This window comes from Suncus etruscus, chromosome 19 (genome assembly GCF_024139225.1).
Source record: "Suncus etruscus isolate mSunEtr1 chromosome 19, mSunEtr1.pri.cur, whole genome shotgun sequence".
Classification (NCBI taxonomy): Eukaryota; Metazoa; Chordata; class Mammalia; order Eulipotyphla; family Soricidae; genus Suncus; species Suncus etruscus.
The window spans coordinates 8714599-8737899 of record NC_064866.1 but is presented as its reverse complement, the minus strand read 5'-3'; the positions used below and the strand labels follow the sequence as shown (position 1 = coordinate 8737899).

The 23301-nt window shown below is 43.6% G+C and overlaps 1 protein-coding gene across 1 annotated transcript in view; it reads right to left on the bottom strand.

The window, feature by feature from the left end:
* The window catches only part of NGF (nerve growth factor), a 58345-nt gene extending 35792 nt beyond the window's left edge, over positions 1-22553 (bottom strand). Inside the window, exon 1 of the mRNA XM_049765800.1 lies at positions 22532-22553. The gene's annotated coding sequence lies outside the window, so the exon portion shown is untranslated. The remainder of the gene's footprint in view (positions 1-22531) is intronic.
* Positions 22554-23301: the final 748 nt, after the last annotated feature.

Here is a 23301-nt window from a genome sequence, read left to right as displayed (position 1 = left end):
AGTTCAAGGGCCCATCTGAGCCTATGGTGCATGTGAATCTTTTCCTTCCAGATGTTCCTTTTCATTGGCCTGTTTGGGTGTCTGCCTTGAGCTCAACCTCCATACCCCTCTTTGAATTTCAATCCATTAGTTGCTAAGATGCAAGCACCTATAGAGGAACAATGCCCTGGAAATAAAGGTTTATCCATCACCAAACCACACTTCTGGTTGGTACCTCCCTTTCTTGCTCTCTGCCAGTCTTTCAAGGAAAGCAAAGTTCAATATTTTGGGGGTAGATCTTTTCAGAGAGAAGAATGGAAGGGTAGAAGGGCGGAAATAATGGCTGCGTGCAAAATTTGGCCAAATGCATCTATTGTGAGCTTGGTCCTATTCACCTGCTCTTTCTTGGTTAAAATCTTTCTTGGGGGTGCTACTAGACCATTTCATAACGCAGGCCCCTCCCATAACTTGGATCTCCCTTTTAGAGGCTTAAGCTATATTAAGAAAGAACAATGTCAGCCTAGCAACCTCAGCCAGGCTCTGAATTCTTGAGGAGTCAAAGCCTGACTTGAGAGTCTCAAACTGCACATGGTAGATGTGGGTGTCTGATAAATATCATTTGATGGGAAGGGGGGTGATGAGGACTATAAGAACAAGCTCTTTCTTCCTTGTTGGCTCATCTGGGTTCCCTGAAGAGCCAGATGGCCCCAGGCCTGACATAAACAGCCCCCCAGAGACCCAACCACTTGTTCACAGAGCCTTTGGGAGAAATCAACTCTTGGGAGAGTTTCTGCAGAAAGGCACCAGGCATTTGGCTTAAAAGGGCAGCGTCTCAACAGCCTGCAGCCACACCCACAACCTCCAACATAGAAAGAACTCAGCTCCACATGGAATCATATCAAACTATTAAGCCACCAAATTGTTTCAGATCATTTTTTTTTTTATTTTTGGGCCACACAAGCGATGCTCTGGGGTTACTCCTGGTTATGCTCTTAAAAATCGCTTCTAGCTTGGGGGACCAAATGGGACATCGGGGAATTGAACCGCTATCAGTCCTAGGTCAGCATGTGCAAGGCAAACGCCCTATTGCTTGCGCCACCACTCCAGCACCTTCAAGTTAATCTTGAATTGTGGTAACACACACTCTTTTTTGGCTGTATTACACTTTAGAATTTCCTAGTACCTTCAGCTCAGTAAGATCTCATCGATGAGAAAGTTACATAGAAAAACCACCAAATTTAATGAGCTTAAGCAATATAGCACAAAAAAACTTAACTAGCAAGAACCAGCATAGTAAATCTTCAATGACTTTTTTTTTTTTTTTTTTTTGTGGTTTTTGGTTCACACCCGGCAGTGCTTAGGGGTTATTCCTGGCTCCAGGCTCAGAAATTGCTCCTGGCAGGCACGGGGGACCATATGGGGCGCCGGGATTCGAACCGATGACCTCCTGCATGAAAGGCAAACGCCTTACCTCCATGCTATCTCCGGCCCCAAATCTTCAATGACTTTATTAACACAATTGAGTGATCTAACGATGATCACAAATTCACTTTTATTGATATAGGTTTCTCTTCTGTTTGTTTATTGGTTTTGGTCTGGGGCCACATCTGGCAACACTCAGTGGTTATTCCTATCTCTATATTCAGAAATTCCTCTTGGCACAATATGAGATGCCAGGAATCAAATCAGGGTCTGCCCTGTGCAAGGCAAACATCTTATCTGCTGTGCTATAGCTTTGTCCTGATCTATGTTTGGTAGTTACATTTGCAAACAATATTATAAATATATTTGTTTGTGCCTGAAAAAGGGTAGGCTATAGTGGTCAGTGGGAAACTGGGGATATCAGTGGGAAGATTGGTGTTAGAATATTTAATGCCTAAAAACAACTGTATTATGAACAACTTGGTAAATCATGGTGTTATAATTAAAATATTATAATAAATGGCCAGAGTGATAGTACAACAGATAGGGCATTTGCCTTGCATGTGGCTACCCGGATTTAATCCTTGGCATTCCATATAGTGCCCCAAACCTATTCCATAAATAATTCCTGAGTGCAGAGTCAGGAGTACCCACTGAGTGCCACTAAATATGAGACAAAAACGAACAAATAAAAAATAAATATATAAGAACAGTGTCTCTACTGACCAAAGTTGGGGTACAGAATTCAGAAAGCCTGTGGCAGTTGGGCATTTGTAATATCTGCCACTGTCTGCAGTGTAAAAACTCCCATCACAGTTAGCTCTGAGCTCCTGGCATGTTCTCACCAAGTGTGGAGCTGGGAGAGACACTAATGATACAGTTGGGGGATCCCCACATGAGCTGAAACCATCTCACCAATGTATGAAAGGTTTCCCTGTAGGGTTTCCCTCCCCAGCTCCCCCTATCTGTCAGATCTCCAACAAGCCAGGCCTTCCTCTAGGAAGCCATCTTTAACCTTCTAACAACAAATTGCTTTAACACTCATGACAGTGGACAGCATGAATACTTGTGTTTGATAATTGATTTCTGCCCCCTGGAAGGCCCAGATGAAGGGATTTTCATATTATTTGGCAGCACTTGGATATCTGAAGACTAGAAATGCTGCTGGTACAAATGAAGTAGTTGATCAAAGAATGAGAAGAAAAATGGGTGGGACTGGCAATATGCCTCAAGTATTAGAGTACATGCCTTGCATACGTGAGGTCCTGGGTTCTACCCCCAGCACTGCAAAAACAGAAGAGAAAAGAAACAAATAGAGCTTTTCTGCTAAACCTGTGCTTTTGCATTTTCTTTCCTTCTAACCCTGCCACTGTCCCCCTCACCCCCCATTGTTTACCATTGACACTTGAACTACTTAAAGGTCCAGGGTTAGAGTAACATATCCTCATGAAGCTATAAATCTATGCATTTCCTTCTTGAAAAGTAGAGACTATTCTTAGCATGACCTGGCCAGTCTTGGAGTCCACCGGGGCTGTGGCATGCCCTATTCTAGAGGGTCATGCAGAGCCAGGATTTAAACTCAGAGCTTTGAAAAGCTAAACTCTACCCCTTGAATTATCTCCCTACCCAGGAGTATAATATTTGACTCCCCCAAACTCAACTATAGTTGGTCTAGGGGTGTGTTTTCAGGAACCCATAGATACTAAAAACCACAGATTCGTGCTCAAGTCGCTGAAACATGACTCTGGTATCTATGCATTGGTTAAATCGTTGAATATAGATCCACTTCACAAAAATCTACAGCTATCTGTGCTAATGGGAGAAAACTTACATGGAAGAAAATAATTACAGTACAAACTCATGTTGTTTAAGACTTAATTCTTTATATATTAAAACAAAGAATCACAAGAGTTTTTTTTCTTTTTTTTTTTTTGGGTTTTGGGCCACACCCGGTGATGCTCAGGGGTTACTCCTGGCTATGCACTCAGAAGTCACTCCTGGCTTGGGGGACCATATGGGTCGCCGGGGGATCGAACTGCGATCCGTCCAAGGCAAGCACAGGCAAGGTAGGCACCTTACCTATAGCGCCACCGCCCAGCCCCAGAATCACAAGAATTTTAATGATTCTTTAAGTCTAGGTATCCATGAATCTCTCAATTAGAAAGGCTGTGCAGTTTTGAATATCTGCAACGGTCTCAGCACTTTCTTCATTTGTTTGGGCTAGATATGTGCTGTTATGTGAACCTACAATATGTGCTTGTATGAGGTATTGGTATGTGTGGCTATGTGTGCATGTGTGTATGCTTACATGATATAAGGTATAGTAGCAAAGTTAAAAGTACATGGAAAGGGGGAGAAGAAAATGTTTTCACTAAATATTTCATTTCCTTTCAGTGAAAAGAGGAAGGAAAGGAAGAGGAGGGGAGAAAGGAGAATGGAGAGGAGAGAGGGAGGAAGGAAGGAAGGAAGGAAGGAAGGAAGGAAGGAAGGAAGGAAGAAAGAAAGGAAGGAAGAAAGGAAGGAAGGAAGGAAGAAAGGAAGGAAGAAAGAAAGGAAGGAGGGAGGGAGGAAGGGAGAGAGGGCAGAAAAGAAGTCTGGAAGGATAGAGGAGGGAAAGTAGAGGAAAGAAGAGAAAAGAGGAAGGAAGGAGGAAAAGAGAAGAAAGGAGGGAAATGGTGGGAAGACAAAGCAGGAAGGAAGAAAAAGAAAAACAAAGGAGAAGAAAGAAAAATGAAGAAAGAAGAGGAAGAAGAAAGGAAGGAAGGAAGGAAAAATGGAGTATTTCCTGCCTGTGCACAGCATGGCATTGACTTTCCATGTATCAAAATCTCATAGAAGCAGGCCAAAGTGGATCCCAGAGATTGGTGGTAGTGGTTTTAGTTGGCTTTAAATCATTTGGGAGAGAATTATCCTCCATAAATTCTGAAATTGTGCTTAAAACCCAGGCTGCAGCTCTCAACAATATTTTAAGAAAGCCTTGAGCAAGACTTAGTAGCGGATCAAACATAGGGACAACAGGTTATGAGAAGAGTCATAACAAGAAAGCTAAGTTTGGAGCCAGAGATATAAAATAGTGGGTAGGGAGGCTGGCGAGGTGGCGCTAGAGGTAAGGTGTCTGCCTTGCAAGCGCTAGCCAAGGAAGGACCGCAGTTCGATCCCCCCGCGTCCCATATGGTCCCCCCAAGCCAGGGGCGATTTCTGAGCGCTTAGCCAGGAGTAACCCCTGAGCATCAAACGGGTGTGGCCCAAAACCCAAAACACCAAAAAAAAAAAAAAAAAAAAAGGAGTGGGTAGGAAGCCTGCTTTGCATGTAGCTGCTCTGGGTTCAGGGTCCCCTGGGCCCCATCATAAATGATCCTTGAACACAGATCCACAAGTATACCTTTAGCATAACCTGTGTAGCACAAAAAAAGGAAAATAAAAACTAAATTTTTGGAGGCTTGTGTACTTGGTGCTGTGCTACTGAAACCATTTTATCAACATTAATGCATTTAAGTAGTACAACAACTTAATTCCTACTCCCATCTTATGAATGACTAAACTGAAGTTTCCCCACTAGCTATGAACAGTAAGTCCACACAGTAATACCATGACATAGAACTTCTGCTTTCCTTGTTCTAGACTTCCTCCCTCTGTTTTTACAAGTCATTTCACAAGTCATTTCCCTTACACTTTACAAAGACCAAATATCTCCATGAGTCATGGACTAATGTTTAAAACTTGGACTTTCAAAGATTTTAATGATATATGAATAGCTAACATTTGTGAAATAAAGAGTATTGTACCATTCCATAGATTCTCTTTTCAACCACCATTGTTCTAACTTAAGGAAAATTGACACACTAGTGATGGGATTATTATTGGAACATTGTATGCCTAAACTCATTATCAAATATGGATAATGTTGTTATCTATGGTGCCTTTATAAAATATTAAAAAACAACCTCTCACCAAAAAAATAAAAAAAACAACGCAAAGGAAACTATAATATTGGATTTCCTCTTTTACAGCTCCAAAACAGAGACTCAGAGAGGAGTTTACCTAATTTATTTCAAGTCATACAAATCAGTAGGAAGAAGGACTGTAGCTAGAAGTAGCTAGAAGGTCACTCTCTAGCTAGCTCTGTTGTTAGTTTAATTGCCTTAAGACCAAATGTTTGCTGGAGCAATTCCCTGGAACAAGCAGCAGTGTGAAGACTTGATCACCCGCATCTTTCAGAGAATGAATGAAGGCTGAGGTCACTTCCAAACTCAAGTCTCTGAGTACCAGGGAAATCTCATGAAGGCAAATGGCCCTGTGACAAATCATCAGGCAACTTTTGTGAATGAAAAGTCCGAGTGACCCATGAGGAAACTGGGAGATGATTTATGGCTTCTGTAGCCCAATAACAGACAAGTTCATCTCTTTCCCCTAGGAGACACCCTGGACCAGGGCCATTCTGAGGTTACATCTATGGGGAAATCCATATTTCTATTGACTGAGTCAGTCATTAGACATGAGGGTAATCCAATACATCTGAATTACATCACCATTATATTATTCTTTAGACCCTATGAATGTTCATAGTGATATTTTTGGTAGGTTGGAGGAGTAAATAGTCTACATCTGAGGTGTATTACTTTAGACCTACATGAATAGACCCATAAAATGAAGTGTTGGCTGGTAAATTTCCTATAGTCATAGCTTCAGAAATATCCAGGCAGTGAGACAAACTGGAGTTTTGAGTATTTATCCTGAGGTGGCCCTGTGAACATAGACTCTGACTATACAGGGTCATCTAAAAGAGAAGTTGGGGTGAATGCAATGCTAGGGCCCAGGCATTTCCCTACTGTGTGAGCCTCTGGGGTCTTCGTGCTCTGGAATCCTGGGGTCCTTAAAACAGTAATTTATGAGCAATAAATATTCCCCCTTAGGCCCCCCCCAATTTATCCCCTCAGAATTGCAGTTATGTTCTTAAGATGGGTAGCTCAGGGCTGACCTGGGCTAAAAAAACAAACAAACAAACAAACAAACAAAAAACAACAAAAAACCCCCAACCATATCACACCTTCCCTATGACACATATGGATCAACATGCTTTCAAATGTGGCTTGACAGCCATGATTTCTTACTAACTGAATCATATATTTTTTTTGTTTGATAATGGATCAATGTTTCGAATCAAGATTATCCTAGAACCTCAGATTTCATCATTGTCTTTTGGATTGGCATATGCAACTCCTTCTAGTCAGAATGTCCCTTCAGAACAGTTTCTGCTTCTCTATGGGAGTGGTTTGCTTCCCTACTCATGACCTGGCTAATGTCTTGGACCAGAAATCCCACAGCAAAAGACCATCAGTTCTTTTCTCCAAAAAACTACCATCGGTCCTTTGGAATAAATTAGCCCACAAAGTTCCTCTGGAGTTTTAGTTCATCCTTTCCAGGACCCTACTTCCTTTCTTTTGAGCTTTCCTAATCAGACCCCATTTCTTCTTATTACTCTTGCTCTTCTTTTTGGACTCCCCATCAATCACCTGTCTTGAACCTCTGATTCCCCAGATTTTCTCTCTATTTTATAAAATATTCAACTTCTATAGTTGGCTTTAACACAAGAAAATTTCTACCCCCACCCTGGTATACTCATGCCAGAGAGAACTATCCCATAAGGCCTGTCAACTTAGCTCAAAGAAACTTGTCATACAGCCCATATTATACCTTTCTCCAGTTTTGGTCTTCCCCAAATACTAGATTCTACTGGTCATCTCATTTCCAATTCGTCTGTAGTAATCTATGTCTGTGTCCTATTGACCAACTATTCAACTGTTCAACACTTTGAACAGATTAAATCTCTGCAATGTGACGAACCCAACCAAGTTCCAGTCCTTATTCCTACACTCTTATGGAAGAATCATATGATACCCAACTCACTCTAGTATATATGGTTCAATGTCTAAAGTGTGTGAGTGGGGGAAAGTGCCCAAAACCCTAATAGAGTTTAAGAGCTGATAGAGTTCTTCAATTAGAGAGATGAAAAGGTGAAATCTCAGCAGACCTAAATACATATAAATACATATAAATAAATATAAATAAGTAAATATAAGCATGTGAAAAGGCCTATGGATAGAAGTGTCCCAAAGAGAATAAATAGTCAGTGCTTAGTCCTTGAGGAAATCGTAAGATCAATGTGCTGAAGAAAGAGTAAGAAGGTCACTATAGCTACCACAGAGCAGGCATGTAGAGGAGAGATACAAAAGCTGAAGACTGAAAATGTAGATCCTAAAACATAGGTTTATCAATGTCAACCCTATTAACATTTTGAGTCAGATAATCCTTTGCTGTTGGGGCATTGTGTAATGTTTAGTTGCATACTTGGCATCTGCCCACTAGTGAATTTTAGGGATAGATTGGCAGGTTAACCACTCCAATTAAGGGTTAGGCCATAGCAAGATGGTAGATTTTATCTAACATATGACAAAGTCATTCATTGGAAATAATGTGACGTTATTTCTCATTTTTACAAGGACACTCTGGCTACAACAGGGAGGCAAGAAGGGGGTAGGAGAAAGATCCATGAATTGGTCCCGATAGCAATCAAGGTCAGCATGGTCTGAGATTCAAGGGGGCATGAGATGGTGAGAGGTGATTCAATTGGAATCTTGAAGCCATCAAGATTTACTAGTGGAGTATATTTGAAGTCTCCTGAAGAAAGAAAGAAAACTCAAGGATGATTTCTCAATTCCAGGTCTAAGTGGGACTAATAATTCCTTCACTGCCATTAGAAAGACTGAAATAAGACTTTCAGAAGAGTAGTTGGGGGATCAGAATAATTTAATTTGAATAATAATAAAAATTTAATTTGAATTTAAATATCCAAGTGAGAAGGCCTCAAGCCCAGATGAAAGGTCCAGACTGGAAAGAGATATTCAGAAGCCTGGAAAGAGAGGGACAGGAAATATGGAGGGTAGCAGGCCAGAAAGAGCTCCTAGAACTGCACAATTCATAAGTAGGGAGGACAAGAGGACAGCAGAGGTGAGTAACCACCAGGACAGCTTTCTCACATCTTAAAGTCTTCCTGGGACTTATAAACATCTGCCCCCAATCCTGTCTTCAGAGGGTCACAATGTAGCTCAGAGCTCGTCAGACATCCAGCTGTGTTCAGCATTAACACACTCTAGGAGCCAGGTTTAGGACAGCCAAGTGACTTATTTAATCCTAAATAATAGATGCAAATTGTGATTAGGGCCATTTACAGCGGAGGAAATTAGAGTTGCCCAGCTGGCATTTCCAGCATCACTCCTGGGTCTGGCCACCCGAGAGTCTGATCCTATATTCCAATTCCCATAGAGTCCTTGGCTTCTGCCTGGCAGAAAGATCTCACTACTGTCTAGACTGAATCAAGTGTATCGTATCTTGCTGCAGTTGGATTGAGCAGAAGGCACATGAAGGAAAATGATGGTCAAAGTTCTTTATGAAATGCAGGGTAGAGTCAACCATCCTGTCTAAAGACTCCTCTCCTCGCTCAGGTCTCCCCTATTGAATATTGGCTACTCTACCCACAGCTAGTGGCCTTCACCAAGTATAGGTCAGCACAATTGTCCGAGCTGGGCAGGGTAACTACTATTATTAAAATAATCCATTTGGGTTGAGAAGGGTTGTGTTGCCCCTCTCCCAACTTCCTGCTTATCTCATCTGGAAAGGAAGACCCTCCCACAGTTGGGTGGGGTCTGTGGTTGGTATTAAAGTGGTCTGGGGGAGAGGTGAGAGACAGAAGCAGCAGGAAGGAGATCAGAGACACAGGTTAAGTGCAGAGAGGCTGGTTAGTTTTAAGGCACATGGCAGTTGGGGGCCTTAATAAAGCTGGATGACTCCTGAAACTTCATCTGACTGCTGTGGATCATTTCCTCACTGTTATCCTGATACCTACAGACCCACCAGGCGATAGGGGCTGCAGATGCCAGGTTGGGCCAAGAAAGACCTCACCATCCATCCATCCAACCATCCATCCATCCATCCATCCATCCATCCATCCATCCATCCATCCATCCATCTATGCACCACTAGGACTTTGTTGTTGTTGTTTTTGGTTTTTGGGTCACACCCAGCAGCTTTCAGGGGTCACTCCTGGCTCTACACTCAGAAGTTGCTCCTGGCAGGCTTGGGGGACCATATGGGATGCTGGGATTCGAATCACTGTCCTGTATGCAAGGAAAACGCCTTACTTCCATGCTATCTCTCCAGCTCCCACCACTAGGACTTTATAATTAATAATTAATACAACAGGTTGGGGCAATATTGGTACATATCAGGACTTACGGAGCACAGGAATTAAGCAGATTGATGGTGTTCAGGGACCATATGTGATATCAGGATGGAACTAGGATCAGCCAAATGCAAGGCAAGAGCCTTAACTTTTGGATTCTCTCTTCAGTCTTGAGGCAATGAGGTGCTGGGGGGACAACATCACCATTCTGAGGCTTGAATAAGAAACTCAGAGAGGTTTTGTGATTTTCCCAAGTACAGAATTCGAAGAACTCTGAGGCAGGAATAAATTGTGGTCTCCTTGAATTTAGATACTCCTAGGTGGAAATAAAGAATCTATACCAGGTGAAAAAATTTTTTTCTAACACAGAAACTGCAAAGATAAAAACTCCAGGGAGGTGAGTGAAATGTTCCTAAGCATAAATATTTCCTCTAACAATTATGAAGCAGACCTGTAATCATTAAACCAAGTTGAGATAAACATTGTTTGGGGCTGAAGCAGTGGCGCAAGCAGTAGGGCATTTGCCTTGCAGGCGCTAACCTAGGACTGACCAAGGTTCGATCCCCCAGAGTCCCATATGGTCCCCCAAGCAAGGAGCTATTTCTGAGCACAGAGCCAGGAGTAACCCCTGACCATCACCAGGTGTGGCCCGCCTCCTCAAAAATAAGACTCGAAAAACATTGTTCATAAAAAATTACTCTTTCATTTCATGATCATAGGGATGCTTTACACAGAATCTTTGAGACATCTTTGGAACTTTTGTAAGACTTTCACTTTATAATGTGACTTGTTCTTTAGAAAAAAATCTTAAAAACAAAAGACTGCACTGAAAGACTCAGCTAGTCTCATTTTCTAGTCTCTCATTTTCTAAATCCAAAGTTGCTGACACGAGTATGAAGCTTACAGTCTGACCTCCTCCAAGAAAGACAACGAAAACATTTCTAAGTGTTCACACTTTCCTTTTGAAAGTACAAACATCATACTGGAATCCAGATGAAAAAGGTAATTCATTTCATGCATCAGAAACATTCTTGGTTGTATGTTGTGTTTTTGGACAATTGATTCCATTTGTGGTGCAAGTTTTAGAAAGGGTAGGAAATGATTTTTTTTCTCCTACTTCTGGACACAGGAAAACAGTTGGCATTTTCTTTTTGCTTAAAATTCATTTTTTAGGGAAAGGACTATTGGTCAGTGTGAGGTCCAGGGTTCAATTTCTGGTACTGCACAAAAATATAAATGCAACAACAAAAGCAAAAAGAATTTTAAAAATCTACATGTAACAATGAATAACTTAACAGCTATTTTATTTCTAGTTCACTCAGGTCCCTGGTACCATGCTCTGTGTATGGTATTCAGCTACTCTTGGGACTGGGTCTGATGCAAATCATTTCTTTCTTCTGTTGTGAAAGTTATTGAAAATTCAACTGGCCTGGTGACATGAATTTTCCAGGTGAGAGTGGGATGAGTGATGGAGAAGAGAGCAGGATTCATTTACAGAGATGAAGATGAGCTCTATAATAATATCCAGAGACAATAGAGATGTGGCCAGGAGGATTAGTTCATAGTAGGAAGCTTAACACAAAGAACAGTGAATGCAGTTAGGGTAGAGAAAGGTTACTATAACAATGATAGTTGGAACTCTGATCATTCTGGACAAGAACTGGGTGCTGAATGGGAAAAAGTGATATACATGGTATTCTTTCATTAAAAATAGTGCGAACCACAGTGTAAAAAAAGTGGTGTGTGTGTGTGTGAGAGAGAGAGAGAGAGGGAGGGAGAGAGAGAGAGAGAGAGAGAGAGAGAGAGAGAGAGAATACCTGCCCTAGAGATAGGCAGAAGGTGATGGGAGGGAAAATAGGGGCAAAATAGGGAAAATAGGGCCAAAAAATTGGCGGCAGGAAATGTGTACTAGTTAAGACTGGTGTACATTCTATAACTGAAACTCAATCATGAACAATTTTGCTTAAATTATAAAAGAGCAGAACTCCCTCCCAAAATAAATAAAAACTAAAAATGATTGAACATTCTACTAAAAAATGAAAGAAAGAAGGAAAGAAGGAAGGAAAGAAAGAAAAATGAGCTCTAGAACCAGCCCATTTTCTCTCCATTTACCCAATAGCTTGCAACCTCAGATAGAAATAATTTCACTATCTGGGAAGGGGAATGAAATCTTGGATTGGACAGGAATTGTGCCTTTGATATGACATATCACTAATTATTCTCCTTGAGACTTCATGGTATAAATGGGGCCCCGTGTGGGAGTTGTGTATAATAGAAGAGTTGGAATAAATTTTGGGGAGCACAAGAAAAATTCTGAAGTAGGGTAAGAAAAAGTTTCCCTTTCAATAAATGATCACCAATGATCATTTTTCCAGGGCTGCATTATTCCTGTCTGGGAAAAATCACAACTCATTGGATCTGTAGCCCAAAAGGGGCTCTTGATGTGGGGTACTCTTTTCCACCCACCCAGCTAGAAAAGGGAGGTGTGTGGTCAAAGAGAGATGGAGAGTTGGGTCAAGGCAACCTAATGAGGCTTTCTTTGGCTGGCTTTAGTTATCAGTTCCAGTATCCCCATTAGGAACTTTCAGAAAAAGACCTTAATCTGCCACTTGGGACAACAGGAGAGTAAAGCTCAGGCTCTCTGTTCTAGACCTACAATTATGACACTATCACCATTGATTGTTGCTTTAGTCCTGTTGCCCTTGTAAACAGGGATTGGAAAGTAAAGATTAGATTTGTGGGTACAGAAGCTCCTTTTAGAGTCATGGCCCCCTCACTAGGACCCCATTATTGAACCTCATTGCAAGTTCTTCAGGGTCTTCAGACTCTTTCCACAGATCCTAGCCAAAAAGTGAAGGCTAAAATGGGTTTTCTTTGCATCCCTGTCACATCTATGTGGCCTCAAGTCGTGGGAGAAAGAAAGTGGAAGGTCATATTGCTGGTGGGGCAGAGACCAATATGATCACTGTTTTGTTTGTTTGTTTGTTTGTTTTGTTTTGGGCCACACCCGGTGATGCTCAGGAGATACTCAGAAAGCACTCCTGGCTTGGGGACCATATGGGACGCCAGGGGATCAAACCACGGTTCGTCCTAGGTTAGTACGTGCAAGGCAAACTCCCTACCACTTGCACCACTGCTCTGGCCTCAGGATCACTGTATTTTGATGTTTGCTAGGGAATCAGCAGATCTTGGGGATGGGATAAAGTTTTGAGGAAAACCATGGTTGTGAGGAAGTTGTCTACTTTCAAAGAAGATAAAGAAGGAGGAGGAAGAGGAGGGGGAAGAGGAGAATGATGACAATGATAATGATGACAACGATGAGAAGGAGTAGGAAGAGGAGAAGTGAAGGAGAAGGAGGTGAGTAGGAAGAAGAGAGAGCAGTTCTTACTGAGGCAATTATGGCGCTCTGTGTTGTTGCTCATTCCATCCAATAGCACAAATCAGGAGTCATGCTTTGACCTTAGAGGTGGAGGACATGATGCTAGGAGTACTAAAGTCATCCTCCAATCACACAAACAGGGGTCTCTCTGACCTTTGTAAGAGTGAGACCCAAGTTCAGAGACCCCTATGTCTCTCCCATGGATTGAGCACAAGCCCCACAGTTCAGCTGTCTGGGCACCCTGAGGCCACCTGAGTGTGGCCTTTCTAGTGTGTGTGAATACCACAACCAGATGTGGAACTACCAGCAAATACCACAACCAAACCCATGCCACTCCCAGCCACTGCAACAGGGCAAAAGTGGGGGGAGGGAAGACTATGTGCATAGATACATGTATGTGTTTGCGTGTGTGTGATCACATGAGTGGGACTCGCAGACCTGGGATTTAAGCCTAAATCTCTGCTTCAGAGAGCTGTGCTATTTTCCCAAACCAAGCTATTTCCTCTAACAGCAGTTTTCAACTTTTAAAAATATGACTGTAAAGAAAAAAATACAGATGTGCCAGTTTGCACATCTGTATGAGTGACCCACATAGACAGTTAAACACAACTCTGATGAATAGTGCTTTCTCTTGTTCCATACCAGGCATATTTGTCTTGGAAAGTATTGACTCTCTCATTAAAGAAATTAGAGGGAGAGGGAATTGTACCACTAAGTGGACGACCCGTCTCATTTATGGGTCTCAACCTATACTTTGAGAATCGTTTTCCTTGCCTCCACTTGATAGCCATCAGTCCAAACCATTTTTTGGTTTCCTGATTGAATAGAGTGACTGCTCGGTAGTGTCTTTACTTCTAAGACATACAGCTATGCATGCACTCTGAAACCATCCTGATAGTGGAGGGGACATCATTAGTCAAATAGTTCTGAAATGACAAAGATCTGACAAAGCTGTGTGCTTGGAAAAGAGTCAGTCCAGGAAAACAGCCAGAAAACATCATCGCTGATTTCAGGCATCCAGTAGTAATGCTTTAAGCAGCGGTAGATGCATGGTTTTGCAAAACAAAACAAAACAACAACAAAAATCTCTTTGCTTTCAGAACCAAAAGAACCCAGGGGTTTTGACTGGGCAATGCACATTCAGTACAAAACAAGTGAAACCAGAGAAAAAGATAATATCCCGGAGGCAGCGGCAGCTCCAGCAACTTTGAATTTGTCATCGAGAATCGAGCTGTCTCTCTAGATTGTGGGTGAGTACACCCAGATTCTGAAATTAGACCTCCTTGAAGGGCTGCATGCATATCTCTACCAGGGTTTAGGGGTGGGGTGCTTTGGTTTATTTAGGCAGCGAGGGGCAGCAGCAGGGTTGGCTGAAGCTGATTTTGAGGTCATGGAAATTTAGGTCTGGACCAGGTGACCCCGTGCGAGTCAGATCCGAGGAGCCCTGGCTGGTTTCTGTGACTTCACTCTGAGCAATGTGCTTTCTAATTGAGAAAACATGTTCCTAAGATGGCCTCATGCAAAAATCCAAATAGACAATTTTTTTTTTTATGCCTAAGAATTCCTTGAATATTTGCCGTGCGTGTCTCTGCAACTTCCCTGAGTACTTTTCCTTCGAACTGAGTAGAGCGTTGTGCTGTGGTCCAGGTCATATTTGTAAATGGGATTCTGACAGAAAGTGGGCACACTGGGAGAAATAGAGAAACAATCCACACCTCTGGGCTATGCCTTGGGCAGAGAAAGCAAGTACAAGACAGACAGCTTTCCACAGCACCACCAAGGTCTCTTCTGTGGCTTTCAATTTAGAAACTTTCTTGCACCCAGAATTATAGTACCCCAGCATTAGGAACTGAGTTCAGAATGACTGGGCACTGGCTACATAGCAAGGTCTGGAATAAACCAGGAATTTTCAGAAATTTATTTTCTCACCCTCACAAATGGGTGAGCGAATTCCTTTTACAGCTGAGAAAACTGAGGCTGGGGAGACAAAGAAATATGACCCCAAAACCAGCCAAAGGCAGAGCTTAAATATGAAGCTAGTTTGATTTGATTTTTTATTTTTTATTTTTGGTTTTTGGGTCACACCCGGCAGTTCTCAGAGGTTACTTCTGGCTCTACACTCAGAAATCGCTCCTGGCAGGCTCGGGGAACCATATGGGATGCCGGGATTTGAACCATCGTCCTTCTACATGCAAGGCAAACGCCTTACCTCCATGCCATCTCTCTGGCCCCTTGATTTGATTTTGATTCAAGGTTATTTCTACAAAATTTTACCTGCCTGCAAGATACCCCCTTTTTCCATATAGCCCTCCTAGCCCTCTCAACCCTATTAGCGTAGTCCTGTTAGAGTATTTGAACAACATGGGTTGGGGCAAGCTGACCCCTGCACCTTTAAAAATGCTTGTGTGATTTCTGACTCCCCCCACAAACCAGACTACTGAAAACTTGCTGTTTCCTTGAAGCCTGGTAGAAAATAAGCAGTATTTAAACATATATTTTGTGTATTATTTTCCTACCGTAAAGCAAGTTAGAGAAAGTATCAGGAAGGACCAAAGAGCAACATTATACTGAGGGGGGTACTTGCCTTGCCTGTGTGACCAAGCTGTTTCCCCAAGTGTACCAGAAGTGTTGAGAAATTCCGGATGTGCTACACTGACACCCCAAGAAAGAAAATCATAAGGAAGGGAAAATTCATTTATGGCACTGTTTGGATGGAAGTTCACAAGGAGAAGGAGAGGCCAAATTCAGGACATTAATGGAGGCAACAGCACTTTTTCAGCTACTTCCCCTTTTGGTACTGCTCTCAATTGCTCTTGATTAACTGGGGTAATCTAGAGGAGACTTTTCTTGAAATCTGCAGACAGATTTTGTGTGACCATTATAGTTGGTTTGAAAAGCAAGAAATTCCAACAGTGTTTTGACTCTTGAAAAATGTCAAGACATGGCCACATTTGTCCTCCAGTATTATGGAGCGGCAGGTAACCTGTCCCTATTCGATGGGTAAACATCCTCTCTAGTTTGCTGTCATCTCCCATTCCAGCGTGTGTGTGTGTGTGTGTGTGTGTGTGTGTGTGTGTGTGTGTGTGTATGTGTGTGTGTGTTGTCTGCTTAACCTTTAAACTCTTATAACTCGGACTTCTGAGCAAGCTCATGGACTGGACCAAGATTAATATGATTGTGAGTCTCTGAGTGTGTCCAGTAACCTGGCTAGCAAATCAATTCTGTGGCTTGCTAGCCATGGAGTCTATCCTAAGAGTGGGCTAGGGGCCATCAACCCACTAACCACTCACTATTCAAAACAATTCAGCAGTGGTGGGTGCCTTAACCACCAGCTCTTAGATGGGTGAGTGCAAAGGCCACAAGAGGTTTGCTTCATTCTTCCTTTGTAAAGAGACAAGACACATAGGATCCCAGGGACACTATTTGCAGGAGGAGAAGATGGTATTATGTGGGGTAAGAAATCAAAACATTCTGGAAGCTGCCAGTACAAATGGCCATGCTCAAGGAATGCCTTATTTAGAGAACATTGCAGCACGTATCTGAAATAAAAGTCAGAGAAGTTTGTCTCTAAAAGAAAATTATAGGACAATATCCACTAGTCTCCTTTGACCTGGATATTATGGGACAAAGACAATTTAGAAGATGACATGTTTGGTTAAAGTTTCATCAAAGTGAGAATGTTAATGGTTCAAGGTTGACAGAAAGTTAAGTTCCCAGGGAAGGCATCAATGCTACATAACCTTGATTTTATTTTCTCTCTCAGTGCTTCATAGCTTTATAACACAGAGACAGAGAAAGGCAGTTTCTGGGTTCAATCCCTAGTACCACATCATATGATCTCCTGAGCCTAATCAGGTTTCATCCTTGAGCACAGAACCAGGAGTAATCCTTGAGCACTGCCTGAGTGTGGTGCCAAAACCAACAAAAAGTCCAAACAAAAAAGATGATGCAGTACATCCTGAAGTACAAAAATCATGAAGGGAGGAGGGAAGAAGAGGAAACTTACTTTTGCTTAGTGTGTGCCCATATGCAGGTCAGGTTGGCATCCTGCCCACCCCACACATTTGCCATACTCCTGAGGGGTAAAAGCATCTTTGTTTGACAGAAGACACAACTGGTCTATAAGGATGCCTCCCTGGGTGTTCCCCAATTCCTCTTTGCTGCTCCTTTTGACAGGAGAATGCATTGCAGCAACTACATTAGAAACCACACCCAAGACAGAGACCATCTCTCTGGTCATTCCCATTGGGAAGGGTTTTCATTGGGAAGGGTTTTCAGCCCCTGTCAATTCAATACAAAGTTGAGAGGTACCAAAGTATGGTCATCTCTAGTTCTGCACTGCTCAAATCAAGATCATAAGTGAGACATGCAAGTGAGAGATACAAGCCCTCTAAGCAACCTGGCTCCACAATGAGGAAAGATTGATGGAAGGATCCCCTTTCATTCCCTGCCTGGAATAAGTTTTCAGGGTCCTCCCTGGACTACAGGAGCAGAGACAAGATGCCACCATCATCCTTCCCAGCACAGAAAGAAATAGGAGAAGACCCCCAAGCCAGGACTTTGTGGGGGAAACTGGCCCATGGTGGAGGCTGGAGGTGCCCTGAACTAGAAGAAGTTTTGTGAGAACTTCATTGACATTTGACTCCTTCCATTTGCTGAATCCCTCACTGCACAGGCCATTGTCAGCTGAAACAGCCATCAGCTCCGCCCAATAGGGAATTTTCAGGGAAAACCCCTGTCTGTGATGAATATGCCGACTACAAACAGACTTTCTGCGTGTGAAAGAAGTTAGACAACTCCCTAAGCAACTCAAAAGTCTTGCTATAGATTACACATCATTTTTTGTTGTTGTTATTATGGGAATGGAAGAGGACTACTCTTCTGTGGGTGCATAGGGGTTGGGACCAAACCCAACGCCTCCCACATGCTGTCAGTCACCTGCTGGTCCCACATCATCAGTGTCTCCCAGGTCTGTTATGATTTGGACTCAACCTCCAAACTTGGCCCCTACAGTGGTTTCTTCTTTCCTCCTATTTGGGCTGAGTGACTGGGTCAGTGTGTCTGTAATATTCTCCAAAGACATCACTCATTTTTGCCTCTTTTATGAGGAATAATGGTTTGGATTAAACTCACAAATGGTTCTATTTTGTGTTCTCCTGTGAGACCTTGGAGAAGAGGTAAGGAAACAGTGACTTGCTATGTTTAAGAGCTATCTTGCCCTTCAGTAGAGCATTTGGTTTCTTTCTGAATCTATTATCTATTAATAATTAATCAATCTATTAATATCATTTTTAATTCCCAGTTATTCTCACAGCATGGGCAAAGGCATATTCATTTATCATTTCACAGATACTCGTGTTATATGAAGTGCTGGGAAAGAGACTTCTTCCTTCTCTTCTCTGAAAAGGACCTACCTGCTGGGATGGGAGTATGATGACATAATAAAGGCAAGAGGAATTCCTTTCAGGGATGACACCCTCAAGGTGGCAGTCTGCCTATGTTTCTAATAACATATGGTGGAGAAAGAAGCAGCCATGTTCTTCTACCACCTGCCCCTATCATTTGTACTCATGTTTCACTGCCAAAAGCAAAGTGCTGGTAGAACCACAGCACTATGGGTGGCTTAGTGGTCCCTGCAACCGAATATGTGGGCTCTTGGAAGATGAAATTTAGGACCTCAATTTAGAAGCCCAATTCAGGGGCTGACAGTACCCTTGAAAAAGAAGTCACATTGGGAGTTTTTAGAGCCATGCCTGACTATGCTCAGGCCTAATTTCTAGCTCTATGCTCAGGAATCACTCCTGACAGGACTCAGGGAAATATATGTAGTTCTGGGGATCAAATTTGGGTTGATCCCATGCATTTAGGGCAAATGACCTTCCTGCTATACTATCAGTCTGGCTTCAACATTATCCCAAAGTATATAGCTTTTCATGTAGTGAATAGAGAAGATGGGAACAACTCTAGTTGTCACTGTATTTTCTGGTATCTAGTGCAATGAAACAGGGACATTGACTTCCTGGATTATGTAAACAGCTCCTTTTAGCCAAAAAATATCCCTAAAATGCAATAGCCCCACTGAGATATTAGATATTTCACAGATTAGTGTCAGGTTCAAGGTCATTCCTGTACTTTCCTTACTTTGCCCCAATTTATGGAAACACCAAAATCCAGGAGAAAACCATCAAGGGATCATTTCAGCATTTCCTTCTAACTCCTTCTATGCCATTGTCTGAATGTAATGGACAACAGAGACTCTTTAAAAAAAAAACAAAAAAACATGTCAAGTTGGGGCCAGAGAGATAGCACAGCAGAAGGGCATTTGCCTTCAAACAGCCAACCCAGGACCAATGGTGGTTCGAATCCTGGCATTTCACATAGTTCCCTGTGCCTTCTAGGAGTGATTTCTGAGCAGAGAACCAGGAGTAATCCCTGAGTACCTCCGGGTGTGGCCCCAAAACAAACAAAACAAAACAAAACAAACAAACAAAAACATGTCAAGTTTCCTAGAGCAGAATTAGAGACCCCAAGGAAGTTGTTTGTATTATTTAGGTCTCTGAGGCCAAAGGTTCTCTCTTGACACATACAGTGGTACAATGTATTTGCTTGCTATTTGGATAGTTCTAGAATGTTGACTATTTCCTAAAGGTCAGGAACTAGAGTCCCCCGAGCTGACACTTTTCTCTCCCCTTAGAAGCCTAGAACTGTCCTATGATGCTTTATAAAAAAGCTCTATCACTGAGGAATACCTCACAATGGACTGAAAGCTGAAAAGTTTACTGCTGTTTTGCAAGACACCAGCCAAAGAAAGAAAAGCCCTTTGGGAAAAATGGGTTGTTGCTGAAAATTAGCCAGAAATTTGATGTCATTCCTCAAAGACTCTTCCACTGCCAGCTCAGAGCAGAAGGTTATCTGTGGCTAACACCCATAAAGTCCTCTCTGAGGCCTGAGCTTCGCTCTTACTGGGAGGGGGAAAAATGGCTGAACCTCTGGAGCCTGCCTGGATGCATAGGGGATGGCTGGGAATTTCACTGGGGTCATAGTGTAGTTGCTGCTACAACCAGGCACCCATGAGTGTGGCTTTATTGTACTGGCTGAAAAGTGAAGTGGTAGAACTTTCTCACCAGTGCTCTCTGAGGAAGGATGAGAAACTTCCCTGGGGCTCCAGCCCTGCCCTGCCATGCCCTACCTCCCTGCTGATGTCGGCATCTGGGCCCCCTTCCTGGTTGCAGAGAAGATCTCTCCATGGAAGTTAGTGGAAGTTATGGAAATGGAATATGAGACCTGTCCCCTGCTTTGGGGACAGTAGGTGAGGGGGTCTCTTGTGATCTCCACTCCTGGAGAGAGAGGAATTGAAACAAACCAGCATGACTGGTCTCATGTTTCAGCTCTCCAGGGACCCCAGGGCCTTTGGTGCCACCCAGGGGCCCAGTGACTAGTTTGAGAGCCCCCTAAAGTCCCCTACAGCTTCATCACACCCTTAGTCCTGGGCTCTGAGACCTCACTTCCCACTGTCTCCAGGGCTCCCCACATTTTCCCTGCTGTTTTTTTTTTTAAATTCATCTGCATAAAAATTCTGTGGGAGGGGCCAGAGCAGTGGCGCAAGTGGTAGGGCATCTGCCTGGCACATGCTAACCTAGGATGAACCGAACCTCGGTTCAGTCCCCCAGCATCCCTTATGGTCCCCCCAAGCCAGGAGTGATTTCTGAGCTCATAGCCAGGAGTAACCCCTGAGCGTCACCGGGTGTGGCTTAAAAACAAAAACAAACAAACAAACAAACAAAAAGAAGAATTCTGGGGGAGCAGTGGGGAGGAATGTGAGGTGAGACTCAATCCCCTCCTGGGGTTCTGGGGCTCAGATATGAGGGACTTTATTGATTCTGGAGTTGTTGTTTCAGAAACCTGTCTCTATCTTTTCAAGTTTCAGCTCCTCTCTCTCCTGAACCTGCCTTCTGGACACTGGACAATGACTCTTTCAGGTAGGCATGTCACTGATTGGACACAATTGACCCCTCCAGACCCAAACTCAACTTTCCCCTGTAGATTCACAGAAAAAGAAAGTTCCAAACACTGAAGGAAACTGGAAGAGTTGTCTGGGAGAGCCTGCCGCTATCCTCTCTGCCCAGCTCTCTTAGCCACCTCAAACTGACAGACAAGACAGGCAGAAAGATAAACAGCTTCCCCTGCTTCAAGTCTCTGGCAGGGAAAGCGTCCTGGCCCTTGCAGGCCATTTTTGAATCTGCAGAATGCAGCTGGTTATGGATTTTGGGGTGGGGTGGGGGCTGGTGCTGATGGCATTGCCAGAGGGTGTGCCTGCCCGGGAAGATGAAGTCGGGACAATTAATCAAATGCCTTTTTTTTTTTTCTCGAGGATTTCCAGGGCCTCAATATGACAGCTGAGGCAGACACCCAAGAGAATACTATTTTGGTTTCCTGCTGGGAGTATGCTCTAAGTTTTCCTTAATACCCTATGCACCCAAAGGGCTCTGCCGTAACACACTTTTAAGGCACGAAACATCCATAAATTACCCTTCCAACAGTTACAACTTCCAACCTGGAATTACTTGGAAAAACCAGACTGGCAAGAGGCTCTTTTTTTAATCTCTCCAAATCACCAGCAGAAGACAAAGTTTAAGCAGCAAAATCTCTATCTTCCCGACAATCGCAGAGAGAGAGGTTTGGGAGGGAAGAAAAAAAAAATCGCCTTCAAACAGAGCAACCAAGTCTCTTATTTCTGTTTGTGCAAACACCCCAAACCTCATCCAGTTTCACCCCACCCTCCAATCTTCCTTTTTTTTTCGCACCGGGGGTCCCCCAAAGCTCTGCCCTCCCTCTCCCTCTATGCCAGCTTCTCCCACATAGCAGGATAGTAAGAGGTGTGGGGTGCAACAAGGGCTGACCAAAGGCCAGTGCTAGGTTCCCTGGAGGTGCTGGGCACTCCAACTTTTGGTGCAAGCCTGGACCCTGGTGGGGGAACTACAGCTCTGCTCCCCAAAACAGAAAAGAGCAAAGGTCCCAGATTCCATGCTCAGGGCCAAGTTCAGCAAAAGTCTCTACCTGGGAGGCCGAGAGGCACTTTTTCAACTGGACTCACACTCCACCCCAAACCCCTGAGACCGAGCATCCCCTCTCCGCTCTCCTTGGAGCTCCCTCATTTGCCCTTCCTGAAGCTGGCAAGCGGAGGGGGGACCGCCTAAAGCTACTGCAGACGCTCAGGCTGGGGTGTCTCTTGGATTTAGGCTATAGGGGGGACTGGAGGGGACTTGCACCCGGAGAGAGCGCAACTCCCCTCTATCCAGACTGGGCTGCGTCTAGGAGCCAGCGCGCACGCACCCATTCGGGGTGCTCCTGGCTGTACTTCGGGCTCAGCAGTCTGTGTCCCCAGGTTAAACCTTAAGCTTTGGCCACCACCAGCTTTCACCCGGAGAATCCCCCGATCACATAGGTCCCCCCCAGCCCACGCTGTACCCCTCTCGGGGTTCAGAGGCTCTCCTCCGGGCAGCCTGACTTACCACTGCACTCCCCTCTGGTTCCTCCGGGCGCTCTCTGCTTGCGGGGAGCTGAGCTGATCTAAAACAGGCTTAGCCCCTCCTTCCAATCTGACTCACCACATCCTTCCCCCAAACCCCAACCCTTCTCCAACCCCAGCCCCGCACCTGCTCAGGCTGTTCAGAGGTGCCAGGTAATAGGGGGTGGGGACCCCCTGTGACCTGGACTTAGAATCATTCCCAAGGAGTGAGTGTTAACCCCACTTGACCAAACCTTTACAGGGAATGACACACATTCAGTGATGATCTTAAAAGATGATTAAGGGACATAAAGTATAAAGAGTTTGAGATGGGGGGCTGGTCTGGATACTTGTGGACCCCTAAAGATTTAGGGGGTGGGTGCAGTGGGACAGAATTTCCAACTCTTCCTTCCTTGATCTCACCCTGATGTTAGCTGGCAGGGTCTGTGGTTCTGCCTTTTCTGGCAATCAGAAAAGTTTTCAGTCTTTACCCCAAAAGTAAAGTAGCCCAGGAGAAACCCCCAAGTTGTCTTTGAGGTTCTTCTGAACAGAAGACAAGCCAATGGCTCAGGGAAGCAAAGTGTACAGTACGCTTACACATCAGACTTTAGTATTGTTTTAGGACCCTACTTTCTGTATTCTGTAAGCTTCCTGGGTTCCCTGATCACCCAGAAATTTCAAGCAAATTTTTATGTCTATGTGCAGTGCATGCAACTGTCAGACAGACATCTTTTCAAAGTTTGGCAAGTGACATGAATGAGACTGGGAACTAGC